Source organism: Lissotriton helveticus, chromosome 5_1 (assembly GCF_964261635.1).
Source record: "Lissotriton helveticus chromosome 5_1, aLisHel1.1, whole genome shotgun sequence".
NCBI lineage: Eukaryota > Metazoa > Chordata > Amphibia > Caudata > Salamandridae > Lissotriton > Lissotriton helveticus.
In genome coordinates, this window is record NC_136065.1 from 1,081,393,014 (window position 1) to 1,081,417,841 (window position 24,828).

Consider the following 24,828-nt stretch of genomic DNA (forward strand, 5'->3'; position numbering starts at 1 on the left):
ACAACTCAGGCTTGCTAGCTTGAATCTTGATGGTCTCACTTTAGTGATTGCTGTAATTTACTCATTGGGTTGTTTTCTACTGTTGTCCTTAACATTTTGGAGCACAAATGCAGTAAGCCACTCACAATTGCACGGCTGGCTGTCCTGAAAGATTCCAACTGAGCAAGCATGAGAAAGAAGTGCAAAAATATTTGTCGATAACCCACAGCAGCCCCTTCCAGTTTCACAACATCATCAAATTCAGAGGTGTGCCACCGCTTGCCACAGAATGTGTGATGCAGGCAAACAAGGACAGTTCATGCAGCTGTGTAAAACATGTGATTGGTCGAGGCAATTTCAGAATTCCACACAGTATGAGCATTACTTTTGAAAGAGCCGCAGCCGGGTTGGTTGAACAGGCTCGCAAGCAGCAACGAAGACTAGCTATCCCCATTCCCACATTCCTGTCTCTCACATCCCATGTATGCTCAGATCTTGGGACAGAGTTTGGACGTGTCTTAAAACAGGTCTCTGGCACTGTAACGTTGGGATTGTAAATGTAAATGTTGTAAATGTTTTTGAGCTTGTAAAGCGCACTGCTACCCGTCCATAGGTCTCCTGGAGCTGTATAACTCTGGGGAACACGTCCTGGCTTTACCTGTGGGATGGTCCCTTGCTGGGAGTCCCCAAGGTGGAGCCAGGAATCCCCGGAATTGGTGGGGCCGTTGTGGAGATTAGGCAAGCTAATGCCCAGAGTTGCCGAGTGGAACCCCTGATTAGAGTAAGCACCGAAGCAAGAATTATCGAGTCCGCTGACCAAGGTCCACGATCCTGCCGCGTCAGGAATTGAACCCTGGTCCCGGGCCGACTTCTGCTCTCGGGCCTGCCGCCTCTAACCAGTGAGCCACACTACTCCACATTGTTAATGTGCTAATGTACAAAGCGTCCCTACTCTTTTTGTCCCATGTGAATTTCTGAACTGTCACCAATGACTAAACACAAGGTACAAGATAACCCTGGAGAGGTGGAGACGGGCAGCAGGGAGCGGGACTCAGGACAAAACATTAGACAGGAAGGGGACAATTTGCAAAGAAGTATATGATGCACAGCTACAACGAGCATTAGTCAATAAAGTCAGAATTACACATCGATGGATGAATTTGTTATTACATCTACGTCATTCGATAGAGTTGGAGTTGGGAAACTTCAGCCTTCATGAAGTCAGTTGAAGTCTGCTAGCTTTTCACCTGATTAATTACAAGCTGTAATAATCCCCCCCCTCAAATGCCCCAATCTGCCTCTCTCCAATGAATTCCCCCTCTACGATGTACTGTTGGTGAATTGGGCAGCGTAGAGTGCCACCCGGCCCATACAATACATTGTAATGGCATGCACCTTGAGGACCAGGCTCAACCCGAAGGGATAAATAAAGGGGACGGTGGTCGGTCGTGGCCACTGCTGAAATACATACAGCGAGTGAGTGTGATTCATTATAGTGCGTGACTGCATGGGCCACCAAGGCCTAACACCGTGCCTGCCAGGCCGCCGACACGACAGGTAGCATGGAGGGGGGCCGGTCCATATATTAGCTGTCACACTGAATACTACATCGCTTGTCCACTTTTCCAAAGACTGCCCATGTTTGGGAGTGGGGGGGCGGTATAGAGCAAATGGGGCGTTGACATTGACATTTTATTGGCCAGCCTTTCTTCCCCATCACAAAGCAGCATTTAGGCAGGCTTGATGCAATCTGTGCTTTGAATCCACTCTGATTGATCGGAGTCTTTCTTCCATTGTGATTGCACTTAAGCAACTTGCGTGGCTGGCGGTGAACACTCGCGTCCTACAGCGGGGGGCTTTTCTGCTGCAGATGATTAAAAGCTGAATTCGATCTGTGTAGGGTAACAAAGGGCACCTAATGGAGTTAGCAACAAGACCCCTTCAGAAGTCACTTGAAGACTTATATATTTATAGAAATGCTGCTGTTATTAGTCTGCAGACAGCCATGGCATTTCCCTGCCCCAGCTGCTCTCCTCTCAGCAACCTGGCAACGAGACAGGATCGGATGTGACTGGGGTGAAATGTCTTGAAATTCCGTATTATTAGGTTTTACGAGTTATGTGTAATTTCTTTTTTCTTAAGCTTACACGTTTCGTGTAACTTTTGCTCATAGGACACTGGTTCAAGAACAAAATATCTTTCAGGAAGTGTAGAAGTGGGTGTGTGGCACCACCACACGAGCAGCGTGACCAACCCTCACGGTCTAAAACCAGAATCTGTTTGGTAAATACATTGAGCAGGTCTCTCGCATGACCTTTGCACGCAAGGGCGTACGTCGCATAGGCGTTGTCACGCTGACAGCTGCTCCAGCGCAATTCATGTAACTTGCCTCATTTTCAGAAAAATGATGCATATTATGAGTAAAAAATAAATTACACATCTTCAGCCAACCCAAATAAAGTGAACATAGAGAAGAGGAATTGATTCTAAGTGGTCAATTCACACCAGCAGATTTCTGCCTTTTAGAGGATTTACAAAAATCCCAAATAGAACTAATGGGCATCTATGTAGAATATAGGTGTCGATCCCTACTGTTGTTGCCACGACAGTTGCTTCTATAGACTTCGTGGAGTCCATTAGGGTAAATGTGGCAGAAATTTGTGTTAGTGACTTTAACTTTTTTGCTTCATCAGGAATATATATTTCCTTTTTCCTGGAAGAGAAATCCTGTTCTCTACACCTCCACAACATATTGGATTGTTTAATCCTCTTTTACAGCCTATTTACACACTTACTGCAACCTTTTTGAGGACTTATTTGCGTGTGCAGTATAGTAGAAAAAGGAACAATTAGAAAGGTGTCTGAATAACCACAGAGTTATGTCAATCCCTTTTAATGGCCTCACCCCTTCTATGTTCCCACCCGGAACCCAAAGTGTTCAGCTGTGAAATATCTTCCATATTCCATAGCACTATGGCTGTAAATTGTATCACAAGGCGCAAATAACTGCAGATTCCAATTAGGATCTACCATTTGAGGCAGCAGGTGGCTTTTATTTAACACACAGTTTTGAACCCAAAGTGCACAAAAATGTTGAAACCAATCCTACGAATAGCTTGTGAGAAGAGACTGTACATGCTTTGAGTAATTAGTAGCACCCAAAAAGAATCTTGCCGATTGTCCATATTTCAAGGACTTATGCATTCTAGGACTGTAAGAAGTTCAGACAACCTTTTGCGACCAGAGATGAAAATAGCCAACAACAATTGAAGAAACTGACGGTCACTGACTGAACATACTCCCCAGACCTCTCAGAGATATCTGCTAATTGTATGATTATTATTTTATTCTGGAGTTTTTCGGGAGCACCAATCAGACTTGTAAAAGCACAAGAGCACTGTTCAGAGGACCAGGCAAGGTCAAATCTAGGAAAGATTCTCAATGTAGGTCAATTCCAAAGATGGTGTAGTGATTAGCCATGGAATGGTGTACTATGCGCACAAGGGGTTCACGCTTTGCAAACACCACTACACACTTACATTAAATCCAAGCAGTGAAATGCGACTTCATACTGCGAAGCCTCTAGCGGCACATTGAAGTAGATCCTGGGGTCAGTGCAATGGGTAACACCCCTGAAGAACAGGTCAGGTGGCACGAGAAGGCGCTCTTCAGAGTAGTGGACCGGAGAGGAGGGGACTGGGCGCTGGTGCGGTAAGGAAGAAAAGAGCTGGGGATCTTAGTTGGAAGTATGTCTGAGAAGTCACAGTTTGGAGGCTATCCGACTCGACTCTCTCCCACTGCAGTGTGATCAGAGTGCGCTTAAGGAGACGCGCCGCTTGGAAATGGCGGTCTAAGCAGCATCACTGAACCATGCTTATTCAGGGCACCAGCAAAGAGCTATGGATCAACAAAGTCGAAAAAAGTCAGTGTAACCAAAGTGCAGAGAATAATCTTCATGAAACATTTATGTGTATCATCAAATGCTCACTTTGCTTCCATTAAAGTTTAATTGATACAAATTTCCGAAGCAACGGCTGCTCTGCGTCGCATATTGTGCAAAGTGGAGCGCCAGCATTCAAAGCGCTGTGCATGATAGCGGAGGTGGCATGGGAGTGCAGGCTGAGATTGTGAACACAGAGGGGCACTGGAACATCAGCACTGCTGTAAAGGCACTTACTCGCTTGACTGCAGACTCCCAATGGCTCCTTTGAGGGTCTGGCTGGGACAGAAAATCAGCCAAGGCACCAATACAAACAATCAGATAGCTATAAAAGTGACCCAAATTTACAAATCAGGGCAGCTTTGAACTTGGAAAGACAGACTATACATGTTTTGCAAGGTATGGGAGACATCATACATTTGTGGCTGCTACAGGCAATGTTTGTTGTAATACCAAGGGTATGAACAGTAAAATATGGCACACTAGACCATAAAACAAGTCCCTGAATAGCCAAAAATCAAAGCCCACAAACTGACCTGTCAGACCAGCTCTTCGGTCATTGCGACATTACTCTATAACAAAAAGAACAATTGAGGGACAGAATGCTGCACAATGTCAAACACTCACCCCAGTACAGAGATCTGGGCCTAAATCCATACTTTTTTTGCTCCCCATGCCAATCCCGTTTAGACCCAGCCATATGCAAATCAGTATTGACCCTGTTCCCCATGGGAACAGTCCATCCCGAACTGCAAGGCCAGGTCCTGCCTGGGCTAGATTCAAGCATCCTTGGACTGGTTTCGGGGCATCACCCCTCATCAGCCAGGCTAGCTTGATTCCAGTGGCATGGAGAGCACAGGACCAACATCGTTTGGGCACACCTGTCCCACTCGGGGTGACAAATGCAAAAAGAACAATTGATGGACCGAATGCTGCACAATGTCAAACATTCACCCCAGTACAGAGATGTCAGCCTAAATTTATCGTAATTTGGCAGATTACTCTGCAGGCCAGTCTGAACCTTGCTCCTTGGATGACAATTCAGAGCGCCATTAAGAGTGTGACGAAGTTGAAACACTACCAAAAATCAATGGTGCCCCCGACTAGTTAGTAAAGCATCAAGTGCCAGGTTTACGCAGGCAGAACCTCTGCTGGCTCCACCAGTTTTAACCTCTGACCCAGTGCTCCATCCACCAAAAGGCCACCAAGTCACAGTGAAGGTTGTCCTGCATATTGAGGGTGCAAGGTGGATATGAACAGGTAAAATCCAAAATGGCCCTCAAATGCAGGGAGAAAACTCCCTCTGCATGGGGTCATTTGTATTTAGGGTTTACAGAAAAGGAGCTTGTATTCTCTCAACAAAAACATTAGCTGAGCAGTGATTTTAAAGATGGTGCCCACTTGGCAATGCTAGAGTGCTGTAAAGGGTTCTGCTGCCACAGTGCTCCCTTCACAGCACAAAGATGCCAGCCGAGCAGGCAAGGATCTCAAAACAGCAGAGCAAGCCCAATGCCAAGGAGGTGGGTGCCATGACTTACACCTACCTAGCAATCTGGTGGATAGTCTGCCAAGGTCTACATGGCCCCATAATGTGTCCTTGCTTCTCTAGAAGTACTATAAAGCAATGTTCTTAATTGTCTTTGTTTGCATGTAGGAGACTTCTAAAAAACATTCCCAGATGTAGAGTAACTGAACACTGCTACAAACTAGGGGTACAATAGTGAAAAAACATTCATGGAGCAAGCCGTAGAAAAGAGACAGCGGAGGAAGAGTATCAGAGCTGAATTTGTGCCAATTACTGCAGGTGGTGGTCACCAGATTCTTTTTTTTATGAGGACTATTTGAGCCAGAGCACAAAAGAGCAAGGAGGATGCAGTCTATGATCCCATAAGATCCCCTCTAGCATTCACTGTGCGGAAGTGAGACCCTGAGCTGAATGTTAAACCTCATGCATCCACACACAACCCCTGGTGCCACAAATCGCTCACTTCCGGTGGATCCAGTTGCTGGTATACAGGTTATGGATATACTTGAATTGGCATGGAGAACATTCCAGGTCATTGTACTTGCATCTGAGAACAGAGTTATGCTGACAAACTCTATTTATTGGTTTTAGTTGGTGTTTTGCATTCACTATTCACATACTTTTTTTTTTTATACTTCAGCATGACCCCAAAATGGCGGCTATGTGTATATGACGAAAATCATCTCTCGAGTCTAAGCGTGCTGTTTAATGTGAGATGAGAGCGTGTTCAAATTTGGATATTGCAGCCTGGCAATCTGTTAAGCCTGGCAATCTGTTAGGATCTTTTTAGAGTGGGACTGCTCAAATTATCTGTTTCCTCATCGCAGTTCAATATCTGACTTTAAAATGGCGGACATGTGAGGAAAATGAAAATCGAGTAACTCTACTGGGGGCGCTGTTCATTGCCTGTTAGCTGCGTGATCATTTTCAAGAGGGCGCCTGAGAAAAAAAAAAAAAAAAAAAAATGGAATCTTACACCGAACTAGCAGCGTTTTCCGGGGGCTCTACTACCCATTTCCCCGGTTGGACTCCCGCAACTGTAATTCGCTTAGCCCTGTTCATTTGACCTGCCCTCTTCATCCTCCTGATTTATGGCGATCCTCCATCTACCCGTGTGCGCCTGTGTGGCCCGTCCGTCCGCTACCCCTCCCCGCTCTACTCTTCTCCACTTTCCTGCTAATGACCTCTCCCCTCACCTGTCCTGGCCCCCACCCTGTTTATCTACGACTTTTCCCTCGTCAATTGAGATCTAGCTATTTTGTTCTGATGCCCGATGGAGCTACCGAGTTTAGCTATAGGGGAGACAGGTCGGGGATTTCCCACCTTGGACGTCACCTACCCAGTCGGTCTTTAGCCAGACTTCCTTGCATCTCTCCTGTCGTCTCTTCCCACATCCTCCCTCCATTTATGTCTCTCCTTCCCTCCTCTCTCTAAGTATTGAGACTGAACTATTTTGTCTGATGCCCGATGGAGCTACATGGCTTAGCTATAGGGGAGATGGACCGTGGATTCCCTCCTTGGTCGTCACCTACCCAGTCTTTAGACAGACTTCCTCTTGTCTCTCCTTGTCTTTTCTCCTTTTCCTCCCTTTCCCACCGCCCCGCGACCTCCAATGCTTTACTCTCTCCTTTCTCTCCTCTCCTAATGTGTTGCCTATTATTTTTGATGCATTGTGTAATTGTTGATCTTGTCTGATACATTGTTGATCCTCATGTATAGTGCTCTGATACCTTTGGGTCTAGCCAACCTCACTTTCCCTCCTCCCCTCCCCCCCACTACTTTCTCGCTCCTCTCTCTCCTCCCCCAATGTATTGCTGACTGTTTGATATAACGTTTACTTGTTTGATCTTTTCCTATATATTGTTGAACCACATTGTTGCACTTCCTTTCGTCTCTCCGGCAGTCTCCTACCGCACCCGCCCTCTATTTTTGTCTCTCCTTCCCTCCTCTCTCAATTCTCCTTCCCTCCTCTCTCAATGTATTGAGACTGAACAATTTTGTCTGATGCCCGATGGAGCTACTTAGTTTAGCTGTAGGGGAGATGGGCCGTGGATTCCCTCCTTGGTCGTCACCTACCCAGTCGGTCTTTAGACAGACTTTTTTTTGTCTCTCCTCATTGTCTTGTCCCTAGCTCCTATCCCCTCTCCCCCGAATTCTCTCCCCTTGCCTGCTACTCTGCCCACCCCCTGTCCTTTGTGCCCTTTGACTAAGCACTCCTTCTCCCCTTGTTGGGGAAAGATCCAATACTTATACTCTGGAGTCTCAGCGAACCCGCTGAGTGAGTCCACTGAGCCAAGGGAGCCACTCACACTTGAGGTATGGTATGGCACCCCTTGCCAAAGCACTCCCTCTCCCCTTTCTGGGGAAGGATCCAAAATGTAGGCCTTGGAGTCTCAGAGACCTCTCTGAGAGAGTCACCGGCGCAAAGGGAGCCTCTCGCAACAGAGATAGGGTAGTGATACCACTTCCCCTGGGATCACAACTTACTGGACTTTGGACGTTTGCCTTGACTCGTCTTCCGGTTTGTGTACCCGTCACCCTTCCCCTCCTCTTCCCATGCTGTGTCTCTCACCCTACCCTCCTCTTTCCCACCTTCTTTATCTGTCTACTTCCCCTGCTCCAACCCCCCCTCACCTGAATATCTCACCTTGCCTGCTTTTCCCCTTACTTATTTGTGCTTATTGTTTATCTCGACCTTACCAGTAACTATGTGGCCATGCTCTAAGAACTATGTAACCTTTGTTATGATGTAACCTGTAACTATGATCTGATGCACATGTAAAGCGCTCTGATACCTCCGGGTCTAGCCAGCGCTATATAAAACTCTGGAAAATAAAATAAATAAATAAAAACTAGGACACCGTAACATTTTCTATGTGGCACATACAATGGAAATTCTTAGTACAACTGTACACAGTGGAAACCATTTGCAACTGGTCAGCTGGGATTTTCTCAAGTTCAGCAGCTGAATGCCCAGTGTTTTTAGAAGATGCTCGACTCAGATTTGAACAAAAAACAATCTCTTTGTATGTTCTTATCGGTTGGGTATACCTGAAAAACATAATGCTGTGCAAAGACGGCGCAAAGGGCCAAACGGAAGAGTACCCTACGGCTTATTTTGAACAAAATACGTTACATTATAAAAGTAGCTATAAACAGTGGCTTCTGAACGTCCTATTTATTTTCAGCAGTGATTAGTAACTATGATACTGACATAGATCTTCTGATACAAAAGGTACAATTCCTTCTAAGGTTGTCCATCTCGGACAGAGGTTTCCTGTAGTTGAGTCAAATGAAATCTTTACTACACTAGAGTAATTGCAAGTAAATAATGGGTCTTAAGTATTTTGCATCATTTTTGTTTTCTCCTGCTTATTTTTGTTTTTGGGTAATTTTTGCTGTACAATTGGTTCGAACAGAAAAGTCTTGCAACTGTGAAAGTGGACGTGTTCTACAGCAGCGCACGCTGCAACAGCAGTGTCCCCTGTGATACTTTAGAAACGGATACATTGGAAAATACAAAAGATTTTCACATGAGGGCATTCCTCATCTGAAATTCTCAAGCAGCCGACATGCAAAGTGAATTTTTCATGAAAATGATGTGTATTCTCAGTTTCACTCACGCCCAATTTTTCTGTCCATCCCTCATTATCGCTGAAAATTGGGTAGAAGATGGAGCTTGGTTCTAGAATGATCCATATTACACTTTCAGATCTGAGTATCAGTACCTGATGGTTCAGATGAGCATGGACTCTCTGTCCTGCAGCGGGTATGGATGTATGGATGGTTACAGACCTCTACAGTCTTTCTCTCACAGTTCAAGTAATGCTGCACTCTTGGATAGAGCTGCGCAGCCATCCAACTCCGTGTCCATTCTTAGCCTGCCTACACATGCTCCCGTACAGCCGTGGGCCGGACACTTGGCCACATCGTGGGACTTTACTTCGGCACATTGTTCTACGCGTCTCTCTGCTGCTTAGGGGTCTGAGTGTGTGGCCCAACATCTACGTTGATCCCACAAACACAACAGCAGCTCTCTTTTGGAACTGCTCACCTGGCTCAGGGGGGTCAATTTTTTTAGGTTCACTTTGTCGTGTATTTCTATAGGTTCTGAATCGATCCCCCTATTCCTGACCCTATTCTGGTTAAACTTACTAGCTAGTTAACTAACAGTCAGCCCATGAGGCAAGAAATCCCCCATGATGCAGATACCGTTATCTGACGCAGTCACACTACGGCACAGGAACGTGTTATCTGATTAGGTCATAACGCTTGAGATCTAATTAGACAAGCGATATTCCTCCAGCCCCTGATAAGGCATACGACGTTCTCATAACAAATCAAACCTATGACAACCTGGATAATCCGTGCGGCCATTGTTTTGATTTCACAGAGAACTTTAGTAAAGAATGTGCTAACGAGCAAGTCGTATGACATCTTTATTGACGTACCTATGTCCATCCTTACGTCAATCCCGGCACCTTTAAGGTATAAATATTGCCGACCTTGCCCTATGCAAACACACGCGTGGTGACAAGACGGAGCAGCCATACTTGCCGAAGCAGAGAGCCGAAGCAGACCCCGCAGGCAGCAGCCCCGCCTTCCTGACGCGCTGAGAGACGCGCTGCTATCTCAAGCCGAGAGACCCAGCACCGGCGCTTCTGGGCAGCCCTCGCAGGCAGCCTGGAATATCGAGAGCAGAGAAAGAGATACCATTCCTCATTCATCCTAAATTCCAGGTACAGAACTGAATAACCCCTCCTAGAGAATTCTTTAGTTATTCACTTGGCAAAAACAAACTTAACTTAAACTGTAACTTTCTATTCCCGCCCACGTATTAGACTTAGGTCAGGTACACGGGGTAGGCGTATTTAGAAACACCAGTTGAACACGTTTACTCAAATGTATATGTGTATGTAAATATATTTTAATCATTTTAAACATCATATGGCTCAGAAACCATATCAATGTTTTTACAGTATTATTTTATACTATTGCTTCTAATGTATGCACTTTACTTAACTATAAGTATCGCAATAATATCGATCCATTTCTCTTGTACGAGAAAAGAGACTGATCAATAAATAACATCTTTTATTGAACACGCCCGTCTCTTCCTTTTCTCTACATTCTGATGAGACTAAGAATGCACGTACTGACTGAGTAAAATAATTGCCTTGTGCTCACACGACTCTTGAGATTGACTCTTGATTAGGGGAGAGCAAAGTTGTCATGTTCTATGGTTGTCAGAAACTAAATCCCTTCTTGTCTAATCAGGGAAGTTAATCCTTCCTTGAACATTCGAGAAAGTTTCTAGCGAACTCTGAGCTTAGCTGGCAAACCCAAAAATTAAGTCTAGTATCGACAGTAGTAGACCTAGTTAACGTCTGGCCTAGGCCTTTACTGCTGTAGGTACTATTCCAATGCGCAGAGCCTATTGGGAAAATGGGAGCTACACTACATGGCGCCCAACGTGTTTGGGAAGGGCGATAAAACTAACGTAAGACATTTAGAGTAACTCAGTCGTGCTTTCTCACTCAGACCCCTTTTTCCAAATACTCCAAAGACGTCTGGAGTGGGTGAAAGGTTATTATATCCTCCAAAACCTCGCAGGAGGGAACTCCTATGTATGGTTTTTGGTCTAGTCAACGTTGAAGGATAAAACAGTTCCAGAATATTGTGCATCTAATCTCTGTTTCCATAAAAAACCTGATCTGCAAATAAAAATAATACCATCCTGTCAGTAAAATGGGAGACAGTGATGGAGAAAGAGAGGCAATTAGATTAGCTACTGAAATAGCAGATGCTGATGCTACCATGCAAGCAGCAGACGCGGATATAATACTCATTCCGGTCACCAAAAGAAGATCTATAACCTTAAAACTTATAGAAAATGGACTGACACCTAGAGGTGGCACAGTCATATTCGTAATCGAGGCACACGAATATCGGCAGACAGAGGTATACTATACATGGATACATTTTCCAGCAGCAAACGCTGTAACAAAGTACTTCCACTATTACAAAGTAGAGGAACCTCCTAATGAGTACACTCCTTTCGAGGAGGTGGAAGTACCACTCAAATTCCAAGAGCATTTGCTCTTATTTGATGGCGCCCTAAAACATAATAATCACATTACAAGGCTCGGTCCTTTAGGAAGACCAGGAGCAACGTGGCCGGTCTTAGCCGGATACACACCACATCCAGACATCGAAAGAATGCCTGCAGCAGAGCTGTTAATACAGCTAAAACAACTACTAAAAATTCACAGACAATTAGTTCAGTATGTAATGCGGACTTCAACAATTCAGCCAGCGATTAAACTTCCACAGCTGACCCCTCACCAGGGGAACACAAATAAAATTACACCACAGAACATCCAATCCTGCCTAGGTAAAGTTCCAGCTAAACGGGAACAGATACCATTCTGGTTGGCACAGAAAATTACCCAAATAGAGGCGGTGTTTCCTGACACCACCCCGCTGGAAAAACACAGGATTCTGACTATATGTCTCCCAATGGGAATCGCACCACACATTGAGGACTGTGACACTTGGGGTACAGTCTTTGCTTCCATCTATACAAAAACACACGGTGTTCCATCCATTTCGGTAATACCAGATGTGCTTAAACAAATTCAAGATGAATACGGTCCAGAACCTGCTTTAACTCTTGGTATGAAATTACTAAAAGACTTCAAGCAGGTCTCGGCTATATTACTAGCCAACATAAAGGTGAAGCAGCAAACGTGGCGATCCGCCAGAGGTTAAAAGAGACAGATATAGCAGACCAACCAGCTGAAATTGCCAGAATCATAGAAAAATCCTATGAAGAACTAGGCAGAGATAGTCTAGGTGGAATACCAGTAAAACCGCAACTGACTACAAGTCCAGAAAAAATGTTTTTTAATAATAATAATAATTCACCAAAAAAGAACTGGGATGGGAACAAACAATCCAATCCCAAAGAAAAGAAATTCCAGTCCAGAGGAAGGTCTCCTAGGCGAAGAGAGAAATCTCCAAACCCGAGACAAAGGTCACCTCAGAGTGACCCCTCTGGGAATAGATATAACCTTAGAAATAGGGATAATATTAAAAAACCTGATAGATATCAAGACATTGATACACGTCCCTCTCAATCTTTTCAGAATTCCTCGCAGAAATCGGAAAGAAGAGGACGATCAGAAGAGCACGCCAAGTCCAAAGACAAGGAACCTGCTCAACTGAAAAAGAAATCACAATTTCCAAAAAAGAAGGTAGCCAGTATCAAGGTAGTTAACAATGCCGAGAATACTGAGGACACAACTGAAAAACGGAGAATGGGCTCAGACAATGCTAGACAGCGCAGCAGAGGTGAGCATAGCTCGCAAAGTCCTTATGGATCATCTGGAGACAGTGGACACGAATGAATACCTTCAAGTGGAAACTGCAGATACCAGAGTTAGCAAGCCCCACAAAATATACGAGATAACATTACGTATAGAGGGAGATAAGACTAGGAAAATAAGGGGACTATTTTGGGATAACCTATCCAAAGGCTATGACATACTTCTAGCTGAAAAAGACTGGCCACCAGAGTTTGTCAGGGAGTGCCCTCATGGCGAAGAAGTAATTATGCCTGCCTTCTCGAATCAAATACCGATTCATAAAAAATACACACTTGCTAGAAAGTGGGCAGTGGCCTTAGCACCTGCTTTATATAAAAATCATGTAGGATGGGATGAGGATTCTCCTCCTCACAAAATCCAGTTAAAATCACAACCAACTGCACAAAGGCAGTACCCAATTAAGCAAGAAGCTAAAAAACAAGTAAATGAAATACTAGATCAGCTAGAATACCAGGGGGTGATTGAAACTTGCACCTCACAAATGAACAATCCTTTGTTTCCGGTCTCCAAACCAGACAATTCGTACCGTCTAGTTTTGGATTACCGACACCTTAACACATGTTGCAAAACTTTTGCAGTGCAAAACTCACACAGTGCTGCACTAATGAATAACATAGTGCGCAAAAAATACAAAACAACCTTGGACATCTCCAACGGATTCTTTTGTCAAAACATAGCACCAGAGAGCAGATATTTAACTGCATTCTCAGTAAATGGCACTCAAAAACAATTCTGTCGGTTAGCCCAGGGGTACAAGAACAGCCCGGGGGTATTCTCAGCGAGAGTAACAGAATTACTACAACTATATGATGATGAAGCATTATCTTATGTCGATGACATTTACTTAACAGATGATGACTTGGAGACTCACTTGAAAAGAGTGAACACCATAATACTTGGTTTCGCTGCAGAGGGTTACAAATTCAACTTCAAAAAGTCCAGAATTGCCCATCTGACGGTCCTATTCTTAGGATATGTGTTATCAAGTGAAGGCAAAAGCCTGGCAGACAATTTCCTAGAGAAATGTGCCGTAATCCAAGCTCCTAAAACACTAAAAAACCTACAGTCAATTCTAGGCTTCCTAAATTTCGGAAGAACATATATTGCAAATTACGCAGAAAGGGTCAAACCCCTTTATGATCTAATTAAACCAGACTTTAAAAAATCCAGTTGGACTCAAGCACACACAGAAATTTTGAGATCCTTACAAACAGACATGCTAATTAAAACAAAATTAGAAACCCGTGATAATACACGCAACCTTGTGATCCGAGTCATCCCAGGGAGATGCGGATTCACATACCTAACCTCTAATGAGGGAGATAAGGTACCAATTGCATTCAAATCACATTTGTACACAAAAGCTGAACAGAGATTCAAAAACAAAGGAAAAATTGTTCAAGCAGTTCAAACCGCAATAGCTAGAGAAAAAGACATAGCTGACGGTAGACATATCACAGTCAGAACAGCAGAATCAGCCTTTGAGGCATTAACAACACCGTGTAATTTACCAACAACAACATTGGATCCAGAATGGTTACAATGGGTAAATTCAATCACAACGGACAAAGTATATTACTTCTTTGATCCAGAACTAGAAGAATTAAAAAATCTAAAATATGAAAAAACGTATCCTCTGCCAATCGACATTATGCCTCTACGACACTACGCCTGTGTGATCTATACAGACGGACATGCTCAACCCTCCGTTTGGGGAGAACATGCATACAATCCCACATGTGAGATTACAAAAGAAGTGTGGCACGGAGGTAAACTAAGACCTCTATTAACAAAGTATAAACTAATTCAGAACTACAAACTGAAATATTAGCTTTGAAAATGGCGCTAGATAATGCGGATCGCGAATTCCCGACACTTATAGTGTCAGATTCATATTTCTGCGTCAAAGCATATAACAAGGATTTGCAGACCTGGATTCAGAACGATTACAAAGATGACACGGATGCACCAATAAAGCAGAGACTGCTCTGGGAACAGGTAGCTCTTTTGAAAAAAGAACTACCAAAGACTCACGTGACACACTCACTGAGTCACCAGCGTGATGGCGTTCACGTTGTAGGGAATTCATTGGCTGAAACAGCCACAGCGGTAGCCAGTAAACCGGCTCCCGTAGATCGGAAAAAGCGTACATTAAAATACATTGACGGCGAAACATTGCTGGCAGTAAAAACGTCATCAAAAGGCGACTGCTCGGCGTTACCGATCAACTATCCACTCAATTACACATACATCATAGATGCAAACTCCATTCCTTTTGCTCGAATCCCTGGAGTGGGGGATAGAGTGATTCCAAACATGGACAGGAGAAACTTGTTAATCGCAGACGCACACATGGGCGAGGGTCTCAGACACCTTAAATTAAAAGATTCTCTGGAAGAATTACAATCACGGTACTGGTGGCCAGGCATGAGCCTGCACTACACCATGTTTGTAAAAAACTGCCCAAACTGCAACAGAGATCGCAGTGGGGAGAGAAGCAGTTTAATACCTCGTCGTATCAAGGCAGATAATATTACCAGTAAAAAGAATGGCTTGTGATTAACATATACAGGCTAGTTCCCACTTATAATGTAGATCCACAGCACTCGGCTGACGTCCAGACTGTTATACAAGATTTGCGAGTCTAAATGGCATATACGCTAAGAGCATGCTACGTTCGACCAATTTTTTCTTTTTCTCAGGCAATCCAGCCTGGGGGAGGGAAAGAATGGCCAAATGAGCACAGCCCAGCGGGAATCTTCTCACTTCCTTCCTGAGGGTATGGGATGGTGTAAAGAAAAAACCAAGACAGAAAGCAATCTATAATAGAAAGGATATTAGGTTCGGGAGCTGGGTGGGTCAAACATCTAATACGTGTCCAACGTAGTCTAAATAACTTGCCAAGAAATTCTCTGAAGGGATTCAGTCCGTACGAATTATTATTCGGAACTAGGATGTTGATCTCTGACCTTGATAGTCAGACTTCAGTGGTAACAGAAAAAAGCTTTGATGTCAAAGACCGTTTGGCTATTTTGCAGGACTTAAACAAAACAAGAAAAGACCTGAGCAACATACAGTTGAAAGAACAGCCAACAACCACTGAAGAATCACCACCTGTCCCAGCAAGACCTGTCTGGATTCCAAAAGTCGGGGATCTAGTCAGGGAGAAGATCGCGGTAAAGAAGGAATTTGGGCCTTCTTACAGAAAAGCAGTTCCTGTATTGTCTGTCAACGGGACAAGATCAGTTGTACTACCGCCACTTGCTGGAAAAAAGGAGAACCGAGTTGTATCCATCGACCTGGTAAAACCACAACATGTGGCCGATAACCAACGGTAGGCCAAGTGGACTCCCAATAAGTAGCAGAACACCAAGGTTTGCTACCAGTACAGAGGTCCTAACAAAGAGGCTCATCACATTCGAAACGCCTACAGAAGAACAACAAGGACTATGCAACAATGCAATAGAACTAAGACCTCTGAAAACCCAAATAAAGACATTTAGCAGAGACACACCAATCTATACAGAAGTACCAAGTGAAAATGCAAGAAACAAAAATCCTGAACCAATTGGAACAATTGACAGAACTGCATCTGGTTACTTCATCAACTTCGATGATTCCTCCGACGGTTTCAGCGAACAAAAGACACAGCCATCATCAAAATCCTTTAAAGACAAAGCGAAGGAACTTTTGAAACAACTAAAAGAAACATATCTGATTTCTCCATGGATTGAATTTTGGGTGGGTTTTGGTGCATTTATCCTCATACTTTGGCTCATCATGGTATTTACCTTGGGACGCTTCATTGAGGGAAAATATGCTAAAATGGACACAGCAAGTCAGAACATCAACTTGGTCCTCAAACCACACACATCTTCACACGTCGAGAAACGAGAACTTTCTTCAGAACTTTCTTCAGCCAACTTCACAGCAATTCCAATACCTGGTGGGGTAGCCTGGGACAACACTGACTATGAAATTTATGGTCCGGTCGAGATCCTGAAATATCCACACCAAATTAAGATCTCTTTGAGTGACTTTGCAAAACCAAACTCATTTGCTGATGATTGGGACTTTGAAAGTATTAACAATATGATGTCTGACTTAGTAATGTCTGCTAAATTTACAAAACATGATTATTTGCAGGGTTCTACAAATTATGACAGCATGTACTGCTATAACCATTATGGTAACCATTTCGTGCATAAATCTGCACAACCTAGAAATGTTTTAAGTTATAATCAATGGGAACATTGTGCTACACCTCTAAAAGGGAGCTCTAGAACCGTTTATGACAAATATTCATATTTTTCAGGTTTTAACATAACTAATGCTGAAACATTTTATTACAAATTGTCAAACAAGACAGGGATGAGAACCATGATAACCAACACAAAATTGATATATTCAGATTCTTTCTTTGAAAAAATGAATACCTTTGGATTTGATTATTGGGACAAAAATGTTGATTTGAAAAGTGTTTGGGGTACAAAAGAATGGCAAGTACAGGGTTTAGAAGCTTTGTTTAGAGCCTGCATGATCCCAGAACAAATGATATTTTTAAATGACACCGTTCAACAAACCACCTGTCTTGGCCTAGCGAAAATCAAAGATTTAAATAACCTGTCTATTCCAAAGCCAACAATGTTTAGCAATAACTCTGATATAGACATAAACCATATACTTAACCAAAACAGAACACATCCTGATTGGAAACAATGGTTGATCTGGCCCACAGATACAAATAACTGTCAAGATAGATTCCTGAATAAAACACAGGGTTTCAAAATGAACAGGCCAGACCCTAGATATCCCCAAAGACATCACCCAGGGATAATAACAACCTACAGTGTGGGCAAATTATGCCTTCAATGGCTACAAACTTCCACACTGCCTGAAATTAAGCAACACCTAACTTTACTTACTGATGGTGCTGACTTGCGTGATTTCATACTGGGACCACGCAAACAGTGTCAAAAGCGTTTCATAGCAGCCTCTGTATATGCAGCATACAATGAGGCCTGGAAGGTTACTCAAATTGAGACAGCAGAAAGAATACGGGAAATTGACCGTATTAATTTGGAAAAATCACTTTCTGTAGTGGACAATGGGTTAATGACTCTGTCCTCCAGAATTTTTTCATTGGACAGCATTGTGTCTTCAGCAATCGATATATTATCGCAAGACTTACTGTTATTACAACATGGTCAGTCACAATTGCGTTCTATTGTACAGCTTGGCTGGACGTTACAAAATCTGCGTTCAGGCTACGTGCCTTGGCGTTTAATCAACACTACGTCACTATTCCAAATCTTTAACCTTACTGATAGACAAATCGGTATGGCGCAGAAGGGTGCTGATTATACAATCTTGAGCATTGAAAAACTAGAAAGATTACCAATGACAATGTCAGAACGACCTGTCAGTGAATGGATAATACACGGAATCATAAATATTCCAATCTCAACCTTCAGGTTTCAATACTGCCAAAAATATATACAGGCTGGCATGTACGAGAAATTGGGAAAGGGGTACCTGAAAACAACTTGGAACCTGCCCTATTCACATGCATGTGTCAGTAACAAAGGACAGAAAGTGTTTCTTAGTGGCAACAATTGTGCTATGTCACTAAGCGGCACGCTTCTGTGTAACGGTATTAGTTTGCACGGAGCCTGTGAAGGGAATTCATACAACCTTTCATGTCACCAGCAAGGCGCACCTGCAACTGAAATAGAACCATTCTTTCAAAGACTCTATAATGGGAGTTACATTCTTATTGTAGACCGCAGATGCTGTAGTCTTATGCCCGGGACTCCTTATCTCGTCACTACGACGGCGAAGGTCAAGTGCTGTGGACGTTCTTTGTTCCCCAGCTCCTTTCCAGACAGGGAGGCAAGGGCATGGCCCGGTCTGAAAATTACTTCTATTCGAATAGACACTTTAAGCAGAATGAAAACAGTGCTTCTTCAGACGCCTACAAGGCTCACGTCATCTAAAGAAACGTATGATCTACAAGTCGCAAGGACGACTGCAGAGATACATACATTATTATCAACCAATTCCCCCGTACATTTCGCGGAAATCCTGAGCGAAATCTTAAATATTTCTGATACCACTGGGGTCTCAAAGGTATTTAAGACAGTATTTTCGATGGCATTAACACCATTCAAAGCCATACTGGGTATCTTTCCAGATTTCGTCCATTCGATTTTTGGCGGACTTCCCCTGATCCTAGGACTAATTGCAGGAATCCTATTCCTGGTCCTTATTTTTCGTTATGGCAACCCATGTCACAGAACAAAATCTCACGACAATGGAAGATACGATCCTAGCCATTGGATACCGGGACCGGATATCAAAAATCCTGGGACTCTCCCGGCTTAGAGACCTAAACATGACTTGGTTTCTATCATTTCGACCAATGTGGCAAAGGTGTGTTTTACCTGTATAAGGTGTCTGCTATGCGGAGAAGAATGCGTGTTAGACACCTGTCTGACGCTACAATCGGATGCGCCGGTGGATGCAGATACACTGTTGGTTCCTACCAAGGTTCACGCACTGTGCTGCCCTCAAAGGCTGCCGATTCTGATGACGGCATTCCTGGAATCTTCACCACTGCGATTGAAGAGTAGTGAAGTTCAAGATGAAAGCAGCATCGAACAGGTACGACCTTCTGTCAGCAATGCAAATCAGAATGTCAATGGAGACAATCATGCGCACGAATGCATGGTTACCCCTATTTCCGACTTAGAGGAACTTTCCCATGAAGCTGTTGACAGTTTTTTCGAAAGCCTGAATGATATGATGTTCTCTCCGGAACAGAAATAGAGACTTTTGAGTAAACTCGCACACGGCGTTCCCTGAATTCGGCCTTCAACTTTAAAAATAAAGTCACATGAACAATTACAATCCAGTTCACGGACAGCAACTTTTTTCAGCAAGCCCCTAAAATATTTTTCTATATATTTTTTCCCGGGACACTGATCTTCTGCTTAAAGTAAGAAACTATTCCTAGAGAACTAAGATTTCTATTTTTTTAGATACTTTATAGACTTTATATAGACTTTAGCTGCCCACTGGTATGTTCACAATATATTTTATGTGATGAAATGGTTTCGACTTTTTTTCTGTATAGCCATATTAAGAGCCATTTCATGTGTATTTCTCATATACCAACAAGCAATAATGCATAACAATGCGTGTTTACTTTTGCATTTAATTCATAGCTTAAGTGCATACAATATATATGACTGCAATTTTCCAGTATATTTGAAAATTTCAAAATGCATTTATGTATTTTGGGGTGGTAAGGTATACACTATACTCTATAGTATGTTGTACTATGTTATACTATGCATAGATTAGTAGATATGACCATAGTTAGCGTGGAGTGGGTGTCGTGTATTTCTATAGGTTCTGAATCGATCCCCCTATTCCTGACCCTATTCTGGTTAAACTTACTAGCTAGTTAACTAACAGTCAGCCCATGAGGCAAGAAATCCCCCATGATGCAGATACCGTTATCTGACGCAGTCACACTACGGCACAGGAACGTGTTATCTGATTAGGTCATAACGCTTGAGATCTAATTAGACAAGCGATATTCCTCCAGCCCCTGATAAGGCATACGACGTTCTCATAACAAATCAAACCTATGACAACCTGGATAATCCGTGCGGCCATTGTTTTGATTTCACAGAGAACTTTAGTAAAGAATGTGCTAACGAGCAAGTCGTATGACATCTTTATTGACGTACCTATGTCCATCCTTACGTCAATCCCGGCACCTTTAAGGTATAAATATTGCCGACCTTGCCCTATGCAAACACACGCGTGGTGACAAGACGGAGCAGCCATACTTGCCGAAGCAGAGAGCCGAAGCAGACCCCGCAGGCAGCAGCCCCGCCTTCCTGACGCGCTGAGAGACGCGCTGCTATCTCAAGCCGAGAGACCCAGCACCGGCGCTTCTGGGCAGCCCTCGCAGGCAGCCTGGAATATCGAGAGCAGAGAAAGAGATACCATTCCTCATTCATCCTAAATTCCAGGTACAGAACTGAATAACCCCTCCTAGAGAATTCTTTAGTTATTCACTTGGCAAAAACAAACTTAACTTAAACTGTAACTTTCTATTCCCGCCCACGTATTAGACTTAGGTCAGGTACACGGGGTAGGCGTATTTAGAAACACCAGTTGAGTACGTTTAGTCAAATGTATATGTGTATGTAAATATATTTTAATCATTTTAAACATCATATGGCTCAGAAACCATATCAATGTTTTTACAGTATTATTTTATACTATTGCTTCTAATGTATGCACTTTACTTAACTATAAGTATCGCAATAATATCGATCCATTTCTCTTGTACGAGAAAAGAGACTGATCAATAAATAACATCTTTTATTGAACACGCCCGTCTCTTCCTTTTCTCTACATTCTGATGAGACTAAGAATGCACGTACTGACTGAGTAAAATAATTGCCTTGTGCTCACACGACTCTTGAGATTGACTCTTGATTAGGGGAGAGCAAAGTTGTCATGTTCTATGGTTGTCAGAAACTAAATCCCTTCTTGTCTAATCAGGGAAGTTAATCCTGCCTTGAACATTCGAGAAAGTTTCTAGCGAACTCTGAGCTTAGCTTGCAAACCCAAAAATTAAGTCTAGTATCGACAGTAGTAGACCTAGTTAACGTCTGGCCTAGGCCTTTACTGCTGTAGGTACTATTCCAATGCGCAGAGCCTATTGGGAAAATAGGAGCTACACTACAACTTTCGTTTTCAATTAAATACTTACAGATGCATGCGTTTTTCAAGATGTTTAAAATGAAGATGTATGGAAATCAACGCATAGCCGATATTCATTTTGATTTAATGAAATCCTTGTAACATGAGTGGCACTTGATTGGATTGGACTGTTGTCTCTGCTTTGGCAGCGGCATCAATGGCGGCTGGGCCCTGTTCAGGGCGAGCACCAGTTTACTCACTGGGACTGACTTGGGGGTGATGACTTTTCTACATGCCTTAGCTGCTCTGCCCACCCTCAAGCTGTAGTGGTATCATTTGGAAACATACCCACTCATCCTCAAGTTGTGATGGAATCAAGTGGAACAGTCCACAGTTGTAACAGAATCTTCAAGGAGTATGGCACACCCGTCTTCACAGTCTGATGGAATCGTCCAGCAGTAGTAAACGATCATCAAATATTTCCACCAAAGTAATCCTGACCCATTCTAGGTTGGTTTTGAGGATTATTTTACTGCCACCCCATTTAAATAATGCGCCCCATGCACGTACTTAATCAAGGGTGACTTCTAGAGGTCAGGCCGAGGAATTCTTGCTCGGAATACTTCAGGGTGGCATCATCGGATTACTTCAGCACAGTGACGTTAAACAAAAGGATGAGATGGCCCCCTGCGGACTGTGGTGAGGTGCCCCTGAGACGCCCATAGGCCACAAATATTCACAAGCCTTAGGTTGAAGGCCCCCGTATGGATTGGACCCCCCTGTGCTGCATTATACCACTGTTTCAATATGATCGGAGAGATGACACTTTAGCCTCCTCCACTTGTATTTACAAAATTGCGGGGGTCATAAGCGAGTCACAGAGCACTAAGCGTTCCCACTAATTACCAAAGGTGCCCACGTAGGTTTCACCGGCCGAGCACTGAGCGGCACATCATGCGATCTGTGTCGACAGACTGCTAAATGCAGGATGGCAACAACTTTATAAATAAAATAAATAAATACATTAGAGCCTACAGCTAAATTCCTATGAGTGCTGGTAAATCATCTTATGCACACCTAGAATGCACACCTAGAATGCACACCTATAAGGCATGCATTTTAAATATGGAAAGGTACCAAGAACATTTCAGAAGGATTTTTACATATTCATATATTTTTTTAAAGGATATCACAAATAACAAGTGTTTTACTCAGGAGCCCTCCATTAGTGCAAAGCGTAGCGTGCAAAACGACAGTGCACGAGTTTCCCCTTACCTTAAACTATAGGGAGCACTGACAGAAAAGCACTTGCAGCCATCTGGGCGCCAAGAAACCCAGAGAGGACCCCTTTATCGGAGCGGTAAATGGCAGCGCGTGGATACATTCTTTTGAAGCTGTGCCGAGTCTGTGCCGCCTTGAATTGCAGGCTACTCCATGCCTCACGCTCTGGGGATATTTACACCCGTCCTTCATCTATCTCACCGTCTCTTTAAAATACTGCCTCTACACGGGCAGTCACCGTTCTGGAAAAAGACAGAAAGGTGGTGCCTGAACCTGCAGCGGTCCTTGTTGTTGCCTCTATACTTTTTTACTTCAAAGACTTAAACGTGAAAAAAATACCTTGTGCGTGAATAAAAGATGCTTTGTGGACGTTTGGTCTTGGCGGGACATAAGATTGAAGCTCAGATAATAACACACGCTGACTGTGCAATTTACTTGGAAAAATATCCCTCGCTCACTGGAACAGGACAATAGTAATTGTAATAACACGAAGTTGGAAAAAAACAACCACTGGGCCTGCAGTAAAGTGCTGTCAATCTGAAGCTGGTCAACCATTGCTGGGTAACTGAGGTGCTGGGAGGTGAAGTGACTTGCAGAAGATCACACAGCTAGGCCTTATCCTGGGTCCTACTCGAAACGAGGCAGCCATTTTTAGGTCGAAGTCTGGTTTGCTAACAAAATCTTGGGGACATTTTCAAAGCTTCCCTGGAAGTGCATTCCGCCCATTGCTTACCATTGGCTTTGTGGTTTGTAACTCACATTTGCTTGTTTTCTTTTTGCTGGCTTTATTCGTTTATGGCTGTCCAGCTTGAGTTTGTCCCTCCCTCGGCCCAAGGCTTACTTACTGTATATTTTGCAGAAATGCTCGATATCTGTACTCAGGCCTTTAAATCTTGTTCTTATCTTGTCACATTTTCTGTGCATTCAAAGACAGAGGTCAAATTTCAGGTTTTGTCTTCCATGGAGGTTGGTGTTTCCTTTGCCTTCTCTGACTTCAAAGTGAGAGGATTTGTGTGATACTGGCTACTAAGGTTGTGCCAGAGGAAGACTGTGAAGTGTGGTGGAAACAAATATTTTAATACAATCAAAACAAATCAATACACTTGGTGATGACATTTCCACACATTATTGTTGTGCACTGTATTCTTTTATTAGTAAAACTGTATGCCTGTGCAAGTGTAATGGTAATTTCATTTGAAGATGTATTGTCTGTAATGGCAGTACGCTACCATACCATGCATAGTCTATTTTACCCCACTCCACTTTTCCACCACTCCACTCTGCACCACTACATGCCACTGTACTCTACTCTGTATCACTCCACTCTTTGCCACGTCACTCTACGCCTGTCTACTCTACTCTGTACCACTGCACTCTATGGCAATGCACTCTAATCTGTACCACTCCACTCTATGACAGTGTACTATGCCAATGCACTCTACACCACTCTAATCTACTGTGCACCACTGTACTCTATGCCATTGCACTCTATGCCATTGCGCTCGACCCTGTACCACAGCACTCTACTGTGCACCACTCCACTCTGCGCCACTTCACTCTACTCTCAATATACTCAATACCACTACACTAAGCGCCACTACACTCAGCACCTCTACACTCTACTCTATGCCACTGCACTCTATGCCACTGCAATCTATGCTGCACCACTCCACTCTGCGCTACTCTATTCTACTGTGCAGTACTCTGCTCTAGGCCACTGCACTATACTCTAACCACTCCATTCTACACCAATTTACTCTGCACTCTATGCCAATGTACTCAACTCTGCAACATGCTATGACATTGCACTCTACACCATTATACTCTACATCACTGCACTCTAAGCCACTCTTTTCTACTCAAGTGAAGACATTTTACATTTTTTAGTTGGCACTTCCACAAGAAAGACACAGATTACAATATTATTTCTTTACATCACAAATATACAACATTACTTCAGTAAGCGACTCTCACCATTCCCAATCATACCA

At 43.4% G+C, this 24,828-nt stretch overlaps 1 protein-coding gene and 1 long non-coding RNA gene across 3 annotated transcripts in view; both read right to left on the reverse strand.

Moving 5' to 3' along the window:
* SEMA4G (semaphorin 4G) overlaps positions 1-24,828 on the reverse strand; it is a 662,424-nt gene that overhangs the window by 416,385 nt on the left and 221,211 nt on the right. The gene's annotated exons all lie outside the window — the stretch shown is intronic.
* On the reverse strand, positions 5,789-24,095 carry LOC144753504 (uncharacterized). Its single transcript, XR_013594392.1, has 4 exons — positions 21,600-24,095; positions 9,017-9,530; positions 8,298-8,876; positions 5,789-6,052 (listed from the first exon to the last, which is right to left on the reverse strand). It is a non-coding gene; the product is annotated as an uncharacterized LOC144753504 (long non-coding RNA).